The sequence below is a fragment of the Ruditapes philippinarum genome, unplaced genomic scaffold (assembly GCF_026571515.1).
Source record: "Ruditapes philippinarum isolate M1 unplaced genomic scaffold, ASM2657151v2 ctg20319_1_1_1_1, whole genome shotgun sequence".
Taxonomy (NCBI): Eukaryota; Metazoa; Mollusca; class Bivalvia; order Venerida; family Veneridae; genus Ruditapes; species Ruditapes philippinarum.
The window spans coordinates 1-14,257 of record NW_026857078.1 but is presented as its reverse complement, the minus strand read 5'-3'; the positions used below and the strand labels follow the sequence as shown (position 1 = coordinate 14,257).

The following is a 14,257-nucleotide window of genomic DNA, read 5'->3' as shown; positions in this document are numbered from 1 at the left end:
ATGTAGAAGACGGATATGCTTAAAACAAGTGACAGGGCGTCGTTTCTTTATAATACTTTTTCAGTTTCTTAAGTACTACTGACGTCTTTGTGGTACTTCCCAGGAATATTTTTGCCCTTTTTCACCGGCACTTTTATTGCGACTCCTTCACCAGAGAAGACCATTGCATACAAAACCTTCTTTGCACTCAAAGACCGTTTGGCAATTATCGGGCATTTGTTGTGTTTAGTGAACAAGATATTGTTGCTAACTTTTCTGACGGGTTCAAAATAATTGACCCGAGTTTCATCACCTGTGGCGACATTGGCAAACTATTTTGTCATATTTTGGAAACATCTGAAGCAGCTTTATGGCCACCTTAACCCGTTGCCTCATTGCTCATCGGTCAACAGATGTAGCACCCATCTAGCATAAATCTTTCTGACTCTCAAATGCTTCTTCAAAATAAAGTGAACCGATGATAGTGATATGCCTACCTTTCGTGCAATATCACGAACTGTTAATCGGGTATCTCCTTTAATGATATCCTTTATTTTGGAAACGATTTCGTTACGAGATGCAGATTTTGGCCTACCTGATTTTGACGCATTTTTGATGCACTCTACACCAGACTCAATTTCTTTTTCCATCGCCTAACTGTGTCATAAGACACACAAGAAGGCCAATAAGCAGTAGAGAGTTCAGTCATCAACTGATTCAAAGAGCAACCCAGTTTCGAGCGAGCTTTGATTTACGCCCGTATTTCATCTTTTTTGTCGACGCTTCTACCAACCATTTTTACAACAGTGGTCAATGACTGCGTGTATTTCTACTTACACTTAGTCTAACATGTACATTTATACACTGTTGTGTAGGTATTGAATTACCCTATACAGGTATGTATTGGTTTTCATCGTACCCCAAGTGGATCACGAGATAGAGGACAATAAGCAATTCTTTTCGAACAGCCCTCGTATGTCATTTCTTGTGTTATATATAAGAATCAATAACGGCAATGCTTTGAAGGTTTTCTCGTTATTTCATGTTTACAGAACATAACCAGGGACTCAAGTCTTCAGAGATCAATCAATAAATAAGGAATGAATAAGCTTTCAAATAAATGAAACACATTAAACACTCAAATTGCTTCCGTAAAACAAAGTTGCAAATGACAGCCACTCTTTACACTTACTTAAAAAATCTTGTCATTTACAGGTCTTATGTTATAGACTTAAATCAGGAATTTAAATCGAAATAAATGTCAAAGTACATAAATGTGGCATGTTAACGATGGCCTAAAGACAGACAACTAGCATTCAGTGGTCGTAAAGAGTGCAAATCGCAATTTATCACTATATTTAGTAACATTTTGCATCTTACTTTGATATTTATATATCATTGTTTGTCGATGTGTTGTCTTTTGATCTGAAACAAAGACCACCCCTTTCCCAGATTATATCATAGTATGTGATTTCAATCGACATAATAACATAAAGCATAACTAAGAATATTTCTTGAAAAAGTAAATTATTCAAACAACTAATGCTGCTTCAGGCAATTTGTAGATATAAAAAATTCGAAAGTATAATACTGAAATAGGATTGTTTAGTTAATCATTTTTGCGAATTATAAACATATCATGTTTAATGACTGACGCAATATTGCTACTACAGAAGATAGAAATGCAATTTGTGTTTAACGCAGTCTGAAAATGTAAGGAATATACAAATATTATAAAGTGTATGAAAAAAACAAATACATGTATCTTTAAACCAGCAGCTACAAAGAAATTGGGCACTATTATTAAGCATTTTACCTGATGATTTTTATAATGAAAGTATTTATTTATTATAAATCATAGAATAAATCTGATATGAAAAAATTAATATTATTTCTAGACTTTGGGTAAAAAGTAAAGGGATCATGGTTTGGACTAAACTATTGTCTTTTTTTTTTTTTTTTTTTTTTTTTTTAAAAAAAAATATTTTGCATTGTTGCAAATAACCTTGAATAAAACAAAGTTACGAGAGTAATTAATTAATATTGTTAATAATTCAAAAACATTACTGGTTACATTTAATATCTTCTCTTTTTTTTTTCGTTAATAATATTCTATTACAATAACATTGTTCTTGTTATTTAACATATCCCTGCTCAACACGTTGTTTCCAGATGTAACATAAGCATTCACGATTTTATGACTTTCGTTTTTTTTTTTATTAACAATCATTTTTTTAAAATATATTTTAGTTTAAACATAGATATATGACTTATAAAAGAACTGATTCTTTATTGATGTACAAGACACTCTGGATGGAACATATTACGAATCTCTAATCGAGTTCGTAATAGGCAGTATTTACTTAATTCTTCAATATGGTTATCATATAAAAATGTATATCGAACTTGTATATAGAAAATGAAAATTATAATACTAACACATTATGCCATTTAAAGGTTTCTAACTGTCCAATTGAAAGCATGTTTGTTAACATAGCAGACTAATTATTTAACTTAATTGCAACATTTGCTCTTTGCGACACAATTTATAATCTTATAACAAGAATTTTTAAAGACAACTACAATAAAAAAAACGTATTGGGTCATTTTAATTCAAAAAGGGTAAAGAAATTATATCTTCTATCCATCGTTTTATAACTTAGCATCAAGTTAATGGGAAAAGTTTAATGCGAACTAATCCTTTTACAGGAATATCTTTTTTAGATTAACAACTTTACGCTGGTTTTATATTTTATTTCATTTTGGAATTAGTTTCATATACGTTTTATATATTTTTTGTTTGTTTTTATCTTTTATGCCAATAAAAAATCATATGCATGTCTTCTTCTTTGCTGTACTACCTAGGAAAAAGGAAGGATAATTGTGAATCATTTGTCTTATATGGACCTCGTATCTAACAGATGGTAATTTAAATCAAAATTATTAACCGATTCCTTGTGAATAGAATAAACTTGCAATATATCAACCCATGCACAAGTTTATTTTTTAAACAAAGTGTTAGATTAAATAATAAAATTAGTTGTCTGGAACAAGTTACCTCTTATTGTCATATAAAATGCATTTTGAAGAGACATACAATTTCTTGCGGACGATTTGGCTTTTCTATATGCAAATATAGTTAAGCATTTATCTGTTTTAACCTTCATTTGGACTCTATATAATTTATCATATTAGATATAGTTAAATAAGTTAGACTCTTATGTTAAAAGACCAGGGGAAGGACATTGGCATTTGCATTTTTACGCATGTTTTATAGCATTTTTTTAAATTATGAATTATTTTTAAATTAGCAATTCTCCATTCTTGAGAATACACGCGTATGACATAAAAATCAAAATCAAGCTGACAATGCCAAGTGCTTAGGGTTTAATACTGTAATGTTTTCGAAACACTTTATTTGAACTTAGATATAAATTAAAGTAATCACCAATGCTGTTTGCCTAGGGAAATAAGACGGCCCGTTTGTATGAAAGACTTGTTAATTTTGTCGATATAAAGAATGACGCAAACACTTTATTATCTATGGAGTCGTAAACAGTAACATATTTTCTTAAACTATTTTGAAGGTTAATATCTAATAATGCGTTCCAGAATAAAAAAGGAAATTCCAGATGTCCTTTTTCCGGGGGTCTACCTACAGACACTTTTTCAGGAACAAATTTACACGCAGAGAGATAGATAGAGAGAGTTGTCAGAGTTAGGGGGATAATTCCCCTATCTTTTAAACCTCTGACGAAACTCATTGTACCTGTCCGTTCTGCGGATAATATTCCATGACCGTTTTAAATGGGTTTGTTTTCTAAGGATAATGTTGAAGATCGTTGTTCGAATACCGACAGAATAATATGTCTCTTACTTTTAAATGGGTCAATATTACTGTCATTTATGCGGATTACAAAAGCATTTTAAAAAAATTGCAGATGGACAATATCTTTTTTAAATATGAAATAGGAGGATTCAAAACTAACGCAAACATCTGTTTTTTTTTTTCCATACATGTTTTCAATCTTTTGTTTGAGAATTGATAGTAGAGAAGAAAATACATTCAATATTACTTTACATAGAAACAAAAATATAATAATGGGCTATATAAATCTGATGAATAGTTCATGACATCTTATTCTTAAGAGCATATATACTTTTACCAAATAACCGTGCACGTTTGATTCTTTAAGTAAAATAGAAAACTGAAAAAATCGATAAGCCTGTTGATCTTATTCTAATGTTTATACTTTACTATAAATGTAGCGTAAAGTATGTTTTTATTTTACATATATGAGTAAAATATGCAAAAATATGGATGAAATGAATTGCGTATTTTCATTTTCCATATTTTTCTCTGAATAAGTTCTCTTTTACTGCAGTGTAACATACTTTTTACTGGTGGAGTAACTACTGTCGTCAATGTGCATATTAAAAATAAATAAAAAGAGCGCTGTCATAGCTGTTATCATTTTAAAACAGAGAAAAAGAATATAATAAGTAGAAAATTCATTATTTTTCTATATAATTATATATTACGTGTCTACAACAACTGGTGATTTTTTTTCCATATCACTCGATGAAATTAATCACGAAATTTCAGACATTAAAAAACTTGATTTACGTTTTCATTATTATTATTTAATATCCTTAAAATAACTTCTATAATACTGAAAAATATTTATAACATAAAAATGAGTAATTTATTTTCAGTTTTTGTTTTTTACTTAAATAATTTATTTTTCACTGCAGCAGTAAGATATATTTCCGTTTTGTCACTGGTGTCTTTCCTGGCTACATTCTTCTAAAGTCAGCCAAATCAAAATGTAATAAAGTGAAAACTCAAGTTTTGTTCTACAAATACAAGTGTGGTATGAAAGTTCTGATATTTCACTTGTCGCGAAATGAAAAAAAAAATACTACACTTATTAAACATCGCCTATTTAATCATCTTTTATCTTCTATTTTTAGCTATTCAAAAATGAAAATTCCGTCGTCATTTACTTTTTCAGTACGATACATGTGTAACCTATACGGAATGCCGTTAGGGCCATCGCCTATAAATGTGTTGATCTAAAACGCGATAGTCGATAGTACGATGGTGAAAACGCGAAATCACGAAACTACGATGGTGAAAACGCGAAAGCACGATGATGAAAACGCGATAGTACGATGATGAAATCGCGACAGTACGATACTACGATGATGAAAACGCGATAAACTATCGTGTTTTCACCATCGTACTGTCGCGTTTTCACCATCGTAGTTTCGTGATTTCGCGTTTTCATCATCGTACTGTCGAGTATCGAGTTTCAAACCAAACCATTCATAGGCGATGGCCCTAACGGCATTCCGGAATGCCGTAAGGGCCATCGCCTATGAATGTGTTAATCTGAAACGCGATAGTCGATAGTACGATGGTGAAAACACGAAATCACGAAACTACGATGGTGAAAACGCGAAAGTACGATGATGAAAACGCGATAGTACGATGATGAAATCGCGACAGTACGATGGTGAAAACGCGACAGTACGATGATGAAAACACGACAGTACGATGATGAAAACGCGATAGTACGATGGTGAAAACGCGATAGTACGATGGTGAAAACGCAATAGTACGATGATGAAAACACGACAGTACGATGATGAAAACGCGAAATCACGAAACTACGATGGTGAAAACGCGACAGTACGATGGTGAAAACACGATAGTTTATCGCGCTTTCATCATCGTAGTATCGTACTGTCGCGTTTTCATCATCGTGCTTTCGCATTTTCACCATCGTAGTTTCTTGATTTCGCGTTTTCATCATCGTACTATCGACTATCGCGTTTCAGATCAACACATTCATAGGCAATGGCCTTAACGGCATTCCGTAAACCTATTGTTCAATATATGTTAGTTAATTGCTAAAAATAAAACAACAAAAATAGATAAGCAAAACACGTTGAAATGAAGATTGTCTGGCAATCAATAACATTATCGTTCACATCATATAAACTAGGCATAGTGTGATATTTTGGTGATTTCTTCTATAGGTCTGTTTCTTCACATTAAAGATCCTTTATCTGAAAACAAATATTGAAACAACATTAAATTGTTTAATAATACAACTTGGTATTACCTTAACTAATTGTTTTATTGATATGAAATAAAAGAAGCCTGACATGTTATATATATATAATATACAAGGATTGTATTATACATATCTTCTTCACGTTTTCCTTGTATACTGACATTTGCGTAAAGTATATATATATAATCTTATCTGCACTATAATGAATCGATTAAATGCCCACTGTTATAACATAATATAAAGGCGTTAAAACTTAAAACATTAAAGAAATAGCCCAGCCTATTTCTTTCTATCTCATAAATTCAGTACGATCTATTACAGCCTCACGCCACAGGCGGTCAACTAAGAAATCATGTATAATTAATCGGCCAGATGAAGTTCATGACCTCGTTTGAATTTTTTTCAGGTGTCTGCAATGTGTAGCATTGCAACATGGCATAGAAAGATACGAGTTTCAGCGTATTTATTTATTATTTTCTTCACATGTCCCATTATAGATATAAAAAAACCCATTTAGATCATTTTATTCTAAATGTTTTAATAAATATCGTTATAATGATTTTATTCGTATGTTTTTTATCTTTCTGTTGTATTTAAAGGTACGATTTCGATTTTTTTTTCACTGAGCAAAGATTGTGCGAAAATGTTCAACTATATCATTTTCAGTTTTTAAACAAACAATACTGATTTCTTTTCAAAGTTTCTTCCTTCCTTCAAAAGAAAGTACACTTCTTTGTCTCTTTTTGGTCTCATATAACCGATAATTGACAAAGAAGTGATGTACAAATGTACATGTATATGGATCAATATATTGCATATTAACCACCGGCCATTAGTGATGTTCACACTATATTCAAAATCTATAACAAATACTAAATTAAATACAAATTTAACAATTACAAGGTAAAGATGATTATAATTTCGCCTTTAGTTAATAGAAAAACAGAAATAATTACCGTTGTTTTGCTTCTGATGATCACATAATCACTCGCTCAATTTAAGTGCAATCCTTTTGATTATAAATCAATAACACTCTACCACATTATAACAAATACATATAGTGTACTTCTGAACATCAAATTTTCCATGACGGTGAGATAGCGGTGATAAAGCCCGCTAAATTCGTTTCAGATAGTAAATAACACGTCAGGAACGTTTAATTACATCACATTGTAGTGATACCGATAGGATTACTGCGCTGAACGCGTAGCCCTCTGTTCACTTACATTATAGAGTAATGAAGGGACGGAAAATTGGTCTTTTAGAAGAACTTATTGCAGGGTTCATGTCTTTATGTATTACATAATATATGTCTAGATTAAATTTTACGGAACTCGGCATTCCTTTTATAAAAAAAAAAATGTTATATTAAATCATTATACAAAATATGATATAAATAGCAGCTTACACAAACATTAAATAAAAAGTATTAAAGATAATTAGATCTTTTTTAATCATTTTTTATATAATTTATAAGAAAGACCAGTGTTTGTTAAGATTTATTGATATTTCAACAATATTTAAGATTTATATGTCCTTAAAGAGCAAAGGTTAAGCATTTTGAGAATAATTAAAACTTTGTCTATATTCAGGTTGATTTATAGTGCATCTCTTCTATTCATAGGTAAATCATGCTAGACTATAAGGTCATTCATTCGCGGGAGATAAGAACTTCGAAGATTGTTATCAGCCGGAAACATTTTCAGCACGCGTTTTCAGTTCCGCGCAATGATCTATCGTTACATCTATAAATCAAAATAATGGCTGAAGAAAATACATGTATTTAGGTCAGGGTATCGTATTGTAACATGGCCAGCGATTGGCTGAAAAAAAGTGCAGGGAAAACCGTATGAATCACTTTATACATGAGGTGATTGGATGAGAATGAGGTATTTTTAAGTGTAAAAACTAAATTAAAAAGTAACACTATACTGTTTTCTGAAGAAAATGAAATATTTCATGAGTCTCTATGATAATTTTGACTTGGATATTTGCATTTATTAAAAGTGTATGTCAGTCCTGTGATCAGCAGAAAATTTCAATGAAATGGGGGGTAATCCTCTTTGAAGTCATTTTGCAAAAAATTTGGTTGGCTACCACTATATAACAGGACAATTTTTATGTGTCTGGCATTTCATTCTGCTAGAAAAATCACCTCTTTAGCATGAAAACTCAATTTTAAGGTAAGATTAGGGACCATTTCTTATAATGTAAGTCTATGGAAATATCAATGTGAGTGTCTGACCTAAAGAGAGGGTCATTTGAACTGTCATAATTCTTTGTAGTACTTTGTCTTCATTGATTACACCATGAAAAGCTGATATTTTGGAAGAATGGATGTATACAGCCTTTCAAGGTATGAAATTTCATTATTTCAATGCAACTGTTGGTGTTTACAGCAGATAATGTGTCAAGGGGGTCAATCTACAAGCATTGTATACATATGAACAAGTGTATTAGTGTTACTTATCAGTTAATAATGGTTTATATTTTCTTTAAACAGTGAATTTGAGTGAAAATCAATTGGTGATATGTTGATGATGAATAATATAGACCTTGGTCATTAAAAATATGTTTTCAGATTTCAAAGAAATGCTGTACATTGGCTATACACATGCCAGGTTTGAAGACTTCATTTATAACTTGACAGGACCTGATGTAAGCACATTGGCCACTTTTGATGGGTGTTGCAGGTATATCACTACAAATGCATATTGTCGGGTTCAAAACTAATATATTTATACTTAAAATAGTCTAGGGTGCTGTTTCGGTTATGTTTTCGACTTTGTTTAGGCGCGGAAAGTTCTTCGCTCGGCACTAATTTTTTTCCATTTTGCTGATATATTTACATAGAATGTCACAAATAAATTGCTTCTATGTCTGTTTCCCATATAAGAATGTTATGTGTTTCATTTACAGGCATAGATAGCATAAAAGCTTCAAATAAATAGCATTTTAAGGCTTCTGTCTTAACATTGACTTGGTTTCAGGGCATGAATATCAACACATACTTAGAAATTGAAATGCATTGAAAAATGTAGCATAATTCAGTTAGGTTGCCTCTGAATAGCCTCTTATTATATGGTTTAGATGCAAAATAGTGTTAAGAATTTATTGTTTTCTATTTTGTAATACATATTTACACATTCACAATGTATAATGCCATACATTTTAGACTTTATGTCTGTTTAAGGCATATTTGAATGAGCATCATAATGGCCAAGGGTAGAATTATTTTGTGGAAAAAGTTTTATTGATAAGTTAAAGTTGATCTACTTTTTCACAATTATATTAGGCACAATTATAACACTGCTTTAGTGTCTCTGATGTGTCTATAAACAGAAAAAGCACTTATTCAGGTAGATAAATGTACACAAAGGGGGTTATTATGTACATATTCAGTGAATTACCTCCCTTTATTTATTTAGAAACTTAAATAAGTGCATAAATTAGAGTTTCTGGCTACCTAAATTGAAGAAAATACACAAATACTTTCCATTCCAAGTACATTATGGCCTGAAGAGGTGATTTACATGGTAAAACACATGAAAGAAGGTTTCAGTTGTCAAATTTGGCTCAAAATGAATGCAAAAATGGTCAAAAAATGGGTGTAGAAGTCAAATTTTAGGCTATTACTGTGCTGTTAAGTCCAGAGGAACTTGATTTTTCCATGTATTGCATTTTTTTATATCCATGAAAGAGAGTTACAAATATTTATAAATGAATTTTGGCATTTTATTGACATTTAGGCTTGTATTTAAGACTATATTAGCAAATATTTGGAGTAGAAAAGTATAGCAGGGGCAGTTTTAAGATACCTAGTTACATCCAAAATGTTGCTATGTGTGTACAAATAATGTGTAATCCATAATCAGGTCACTATACAGTAGTTATTAAGTATGTTTGCTAAGCTAAATCTTCATTCAGGAAGTCTGTTGGTAATAAAATGTTGAAATTTGGGTGAAAAATCACTTATTTTGTTATGGGTGGGGTGATAAAATTGCTCCCTGCTACATGCTTTTGCTACAAAATTAGTACTTTGAAGTACTTCTGTAATGAGAACAGTGTAGCTTTGCTATCTGAGTGATTTTATAGAAGTTGTTACAAAATTGGCTTCAGAATATTGAATTATGTATGAAAATCACATGCTAACATTCATTTTCAGAATATCCGGAATGCGGCACAATGGCGCTTGTTAGAAAAATGGGATATTCAAAGTTTGAAATGACTTAAGAGTGATGAAAATGTATCCATATAATTGGTAATTGTATTTGCAACTTCATTTATTATTAGATATTAGAATATTAAACATATAATATTCCCTTTAGGTCAGGGTATCGTATTGTAACATGGCCAGCGATTGGCTGAAAAAAAGTGCAGGGAAAACCGTATGAATCACTTTATACATGAGGTGATTGGATGAGAATGAGGTATTTTTAAGTGTAAAAACTAAATTAAAAAGTAACACTATACTGTTTTCTGAAGAAAATGAAATATTTCATGAGTCTCTATGATAATTTTGACTTGGATATTTGCATTTATTAAAAGTGTATGTCAGTCCTGTGATCAGCAGAAAATTTCAATGAAATGGGGGGTAATCCTCTTTGAAGTCATTTTGCAAAAAATTTGGTTGGCTACCACTATATAACAGGACAATTTTTATGTGTCTGGCATTTCATTCTGCTAGAAAAATCACCTCTTAAGCATGAAAACTCAATTTTAAGGTAAGATTAGGGACCATTTCTTATAATGTAAGTCTATGGAAATATCAATGTGAGTGTCTGACCTAAATGTACCGCCGTTTTACATTCATAAAATGACTGTAATACAATAAATGAATTATTATGTCGATTTCATTTGTATCAGACATAACAACAAACCATATATATATTTGTCATAATATATTTATTTATATGTCATTAACTTTACTTTACTTTTTTATGAAATCTAAGGGTGTTATAGGGCAAATATTAAATTCTTATATTAAACTTTCATTTTATTGAAAGGAGCCACTTTTTTACCGATAAACCCTAGTGATTATTTACAATAAACCGTGCATTATTATACTATGACAAAAACATTTATATCTACTTATATCTATTTCTATTTATTATTTTAATAAGAAGAATGAGCGTAGAAGTGTTTGTTCCTTATTTACAATTTTGTCTTGTAAATTTTCCTTTGTTTGTCGTGTAAATATCGATTTTAATGCACTTCACTGCCCTATCTGTTTGAAACGTGTGTTTGAAATCACTATATTGTAGCCCAAAGCTACTTAATTATATAGTTATTTAGTTTGTGCAGCATTAGCGTAGCTGTTGAACGTTGAACTCCACAATTTAAAATATAATCAATGAAATTTCACCCATTTTAGCTTTTCAGAACTTTGTGTTGGTGTGTGTTTTAGTTACTTGTATTGCGATGCTATTGATTAACATGACAATGACATTGGATACTGATGAAATGTTCCTCGCTTAATATATTGTTACTATAATGCTACAAAATATTATTATCTTTAAAATTTTTAATTGCAATTATGACTTCAATATTGATTAATTTCATATCCAAACAGTCGTTGAAAGGCACGCGTTATTATTTCTGAATCTTCAATGTTTCTTCTTCAAGTAAGTTAAATATTTTCATTGATAAAACATAATAATCATAACTTTTTGTCATTGTTATAAATTGCAAAGTACAACACTAAATTATGTAGTAGGAGTACAAAGCTGTCAAATTTAAAATAGTCGAGGTGATAGTTACACGCCTATCACTCACACTGGGCATTAAATAAGTGATTTTCAACTTCAAGAAAATAGAGAATTAAGCGGTGCGAATCATTAACGCGCGCCTTTATAATGATTACACAAACAACAATAAATAAAATGTCTCTATTATCCTTAACATTGATTATCTTATTTACTTTAAACATTCAACAGTAAATACATTGTTAGGAACATGATGGGAATAAAACTCATGTCTCCAATCTTGTCGTACGCGCATGAGAATATTTTTAGGGGCAAGTTATCCTTTACTTTGATCAAGCGACATCTTGTATTGTGACATGTACTCATAAATGTATTGATGTTGCGACAGCATCATAATTTGGGAAATGTTTACGGACTGATCGGAACCAAAAAAAGAAAAAAAGAAACGTCATTTCAAATCTTTACTTGAGAAAATTATAAAGGCATGTAAAATTAATTAATTAAATTAAAAATATCATATGAACCTAAATTTAGTAGCATTGATTTTTATTTTGCATGATTTCAAGTGACTTGTGACGTTGTAAACCATAACATGTACCGTTTGTGCAGGGAAACGTTTTGTCCAATTGGACAATATTACAAAGTTATTTAATCCAATTTAGTCGATTTTTTATTAGTCCAAGAAATCAGTGAACTAATTTTGCACCTCCCGAGAAAAGCATGAAACTTGACATGGTGGCAGGAAATAGTATTTTAAGATATTTCAGCCTGGGATCCACTTTTTAAAAATTCAAGATGGCCGCTAAAATCCAAGATGACCGCCAAAATTACGATTTATTTATGGCATGAAAATGATATAAATTGACATTGTAGGTCAGTTATAGTAATTTCTTGGAAAATGCTTTAGTGTTTATTTATTTATAAACAAAAGCTCATGGCCCTTAAGGGCATAAGAGTGCACAATCAAACAAAACAAAAAATAATAATACAAACATAATACAAACATAATACAAACATGCCATCGGTAGAAAAATCAATATGGCTTCTTAATTCAAGACGGCCGTCACTTATTAATGATTTTGGATCATTTTTCAATGATCAAGATAATTCGTATGATCAAAACTTTTCATACATATAACACACTAAAAAACTGGCATTCCTGCAAAAAACTGCAAACACATGTGTACATTCACAGATAACAAAAAGTTGCATCTATGTATAAAACTATATGAGCATATAACTGAGCTCGATATTTCGAAAAATTGGGATTGATATTGTACACAAAAGGCGTCAGCGTTACAGCTTGGCAAAGGTTTGCACGCAAGTTTGTTTTGTAAAAAAAAATACATCATGGAATAGGTTAAAATCTTATACACTTATTTGTTAGCATAATAGAAGATCACTGTTAAAGGTCAATAACTTTATCATGGATTTTGACAGAATTATGGCCCTTTTAAATATAGCGACTTCTTCATTCTCTAAATCCTTGTTAAGCTATCAAGCACTGAGAACAGTCGAGCACTCTATGAGCTCTTGTAAATATGCGTGATTCTGCCACCATGCAAAACTGCTAATTGCAATGACGGCCCCGGTTACTCCATTATCACAACATAACACATAAGCGAGTTAAAATCAATAAAGAAACAGGTTTCGTTATACCGAAAACAACAAACACATGTATCGTACAATCAGCAATTCAGTCATATCATTTTATGCAAGAATGACTCTAATACATGTTTTTGTGCATCAAGAACTACGGAAGTTAAATCATGAGCGCGTAGGACGAGGGCTTAAAATGTGTCCTCGTGCTTCTGTAGATGTTAATGCACGAAAAGGGTAAACTTATCGTCTATTGTATTGTATATTTAAGTGCACACAAATTTTTAGCTTATCCGAACAAAATGTTCAGTAATATGTATGAATTATACTAGTAAGTGTTGGGTGTGGGGATAAGGCGTTCTTCAAAATCCTGTCTCTCATTCATCACTTATTATGAGATCAAATTAAGCCTTTACAGCTCTTTGTAGATGAGATTCCATCTGTAAAACTAAATTACTAACTTTCTGACTACTGCGAATTTCGGAGTGGCAACGCTCTTAACTTTCTTGTTAATTTCTTCCTTTTATATTTAGTCTTTCCAGATATTACAAATGGTTGCTTTTTAATTTTAGTTTAAACTTTAGCAAATTATAAATCTAAATTCTGTTGTTGTTAACTTAAATTAAATATTTGTTTTTGTTTACTTCCTTCCATAACTGTCAATAAAGTACAGTACACAAGAAAAAGTGAAATCAAGACAACTTTAGCTTAATTTATGAAATTTTTTATTTGTTGTTGAAATCTATATTGCTTGTCATTTGTTGTACTTTTTTGTTTGTTTTCATTTTGATAATTTCTGTCAACATCTTTTATAATCACAATAATAATAAATCTTAATTGACTTAATAAATAAATATGTTATACAATTATTATAAATCGATGCTATATCGA

At 30.9% G+C, this 14,257-nt stretch overlaps 2 long non-coding RNA genes across 2 annotated transcripts; one reads left to right on the top strand and one right to left on the bottom strand.

Moving 5' to 3' along the window:
* Positions 1 to 4,088: 4,088 nt before the first annotated feature.
* LOC132748681 (uncharacterized) lies at positions 4,089 to 7,418 on the bottom strand. The gene is made up of 3 exons (XR_009628305.1): positions 7,019 to 7,418; positions 5,868 to 6,054; positions 4,089 to 5,011 (listed from the first exon to the last, which is right to left on the bottom strand). It is a non-coding gene; the product is annotated as an uncharacterized LOC132748681 (long non-coding RNA).
* Positions 7,419 to 7,846: 428 nt separating this feature from the next.
* Positions 7,847 to 10,389, top strand: LOC132748682 (uncharacterized). The gene is made up of 2 exons (XR_009628306.1): positions 7,847 to 8,755; positions 10,228 to 10,389. It is a non-coding gene; the product is annotated as an uncharacterized LOC132748682 (long non-coding RNA).
* The last annotated feature ends 3,868 nt before the right edge of the window (positions 10,390 to 14,257 follow it).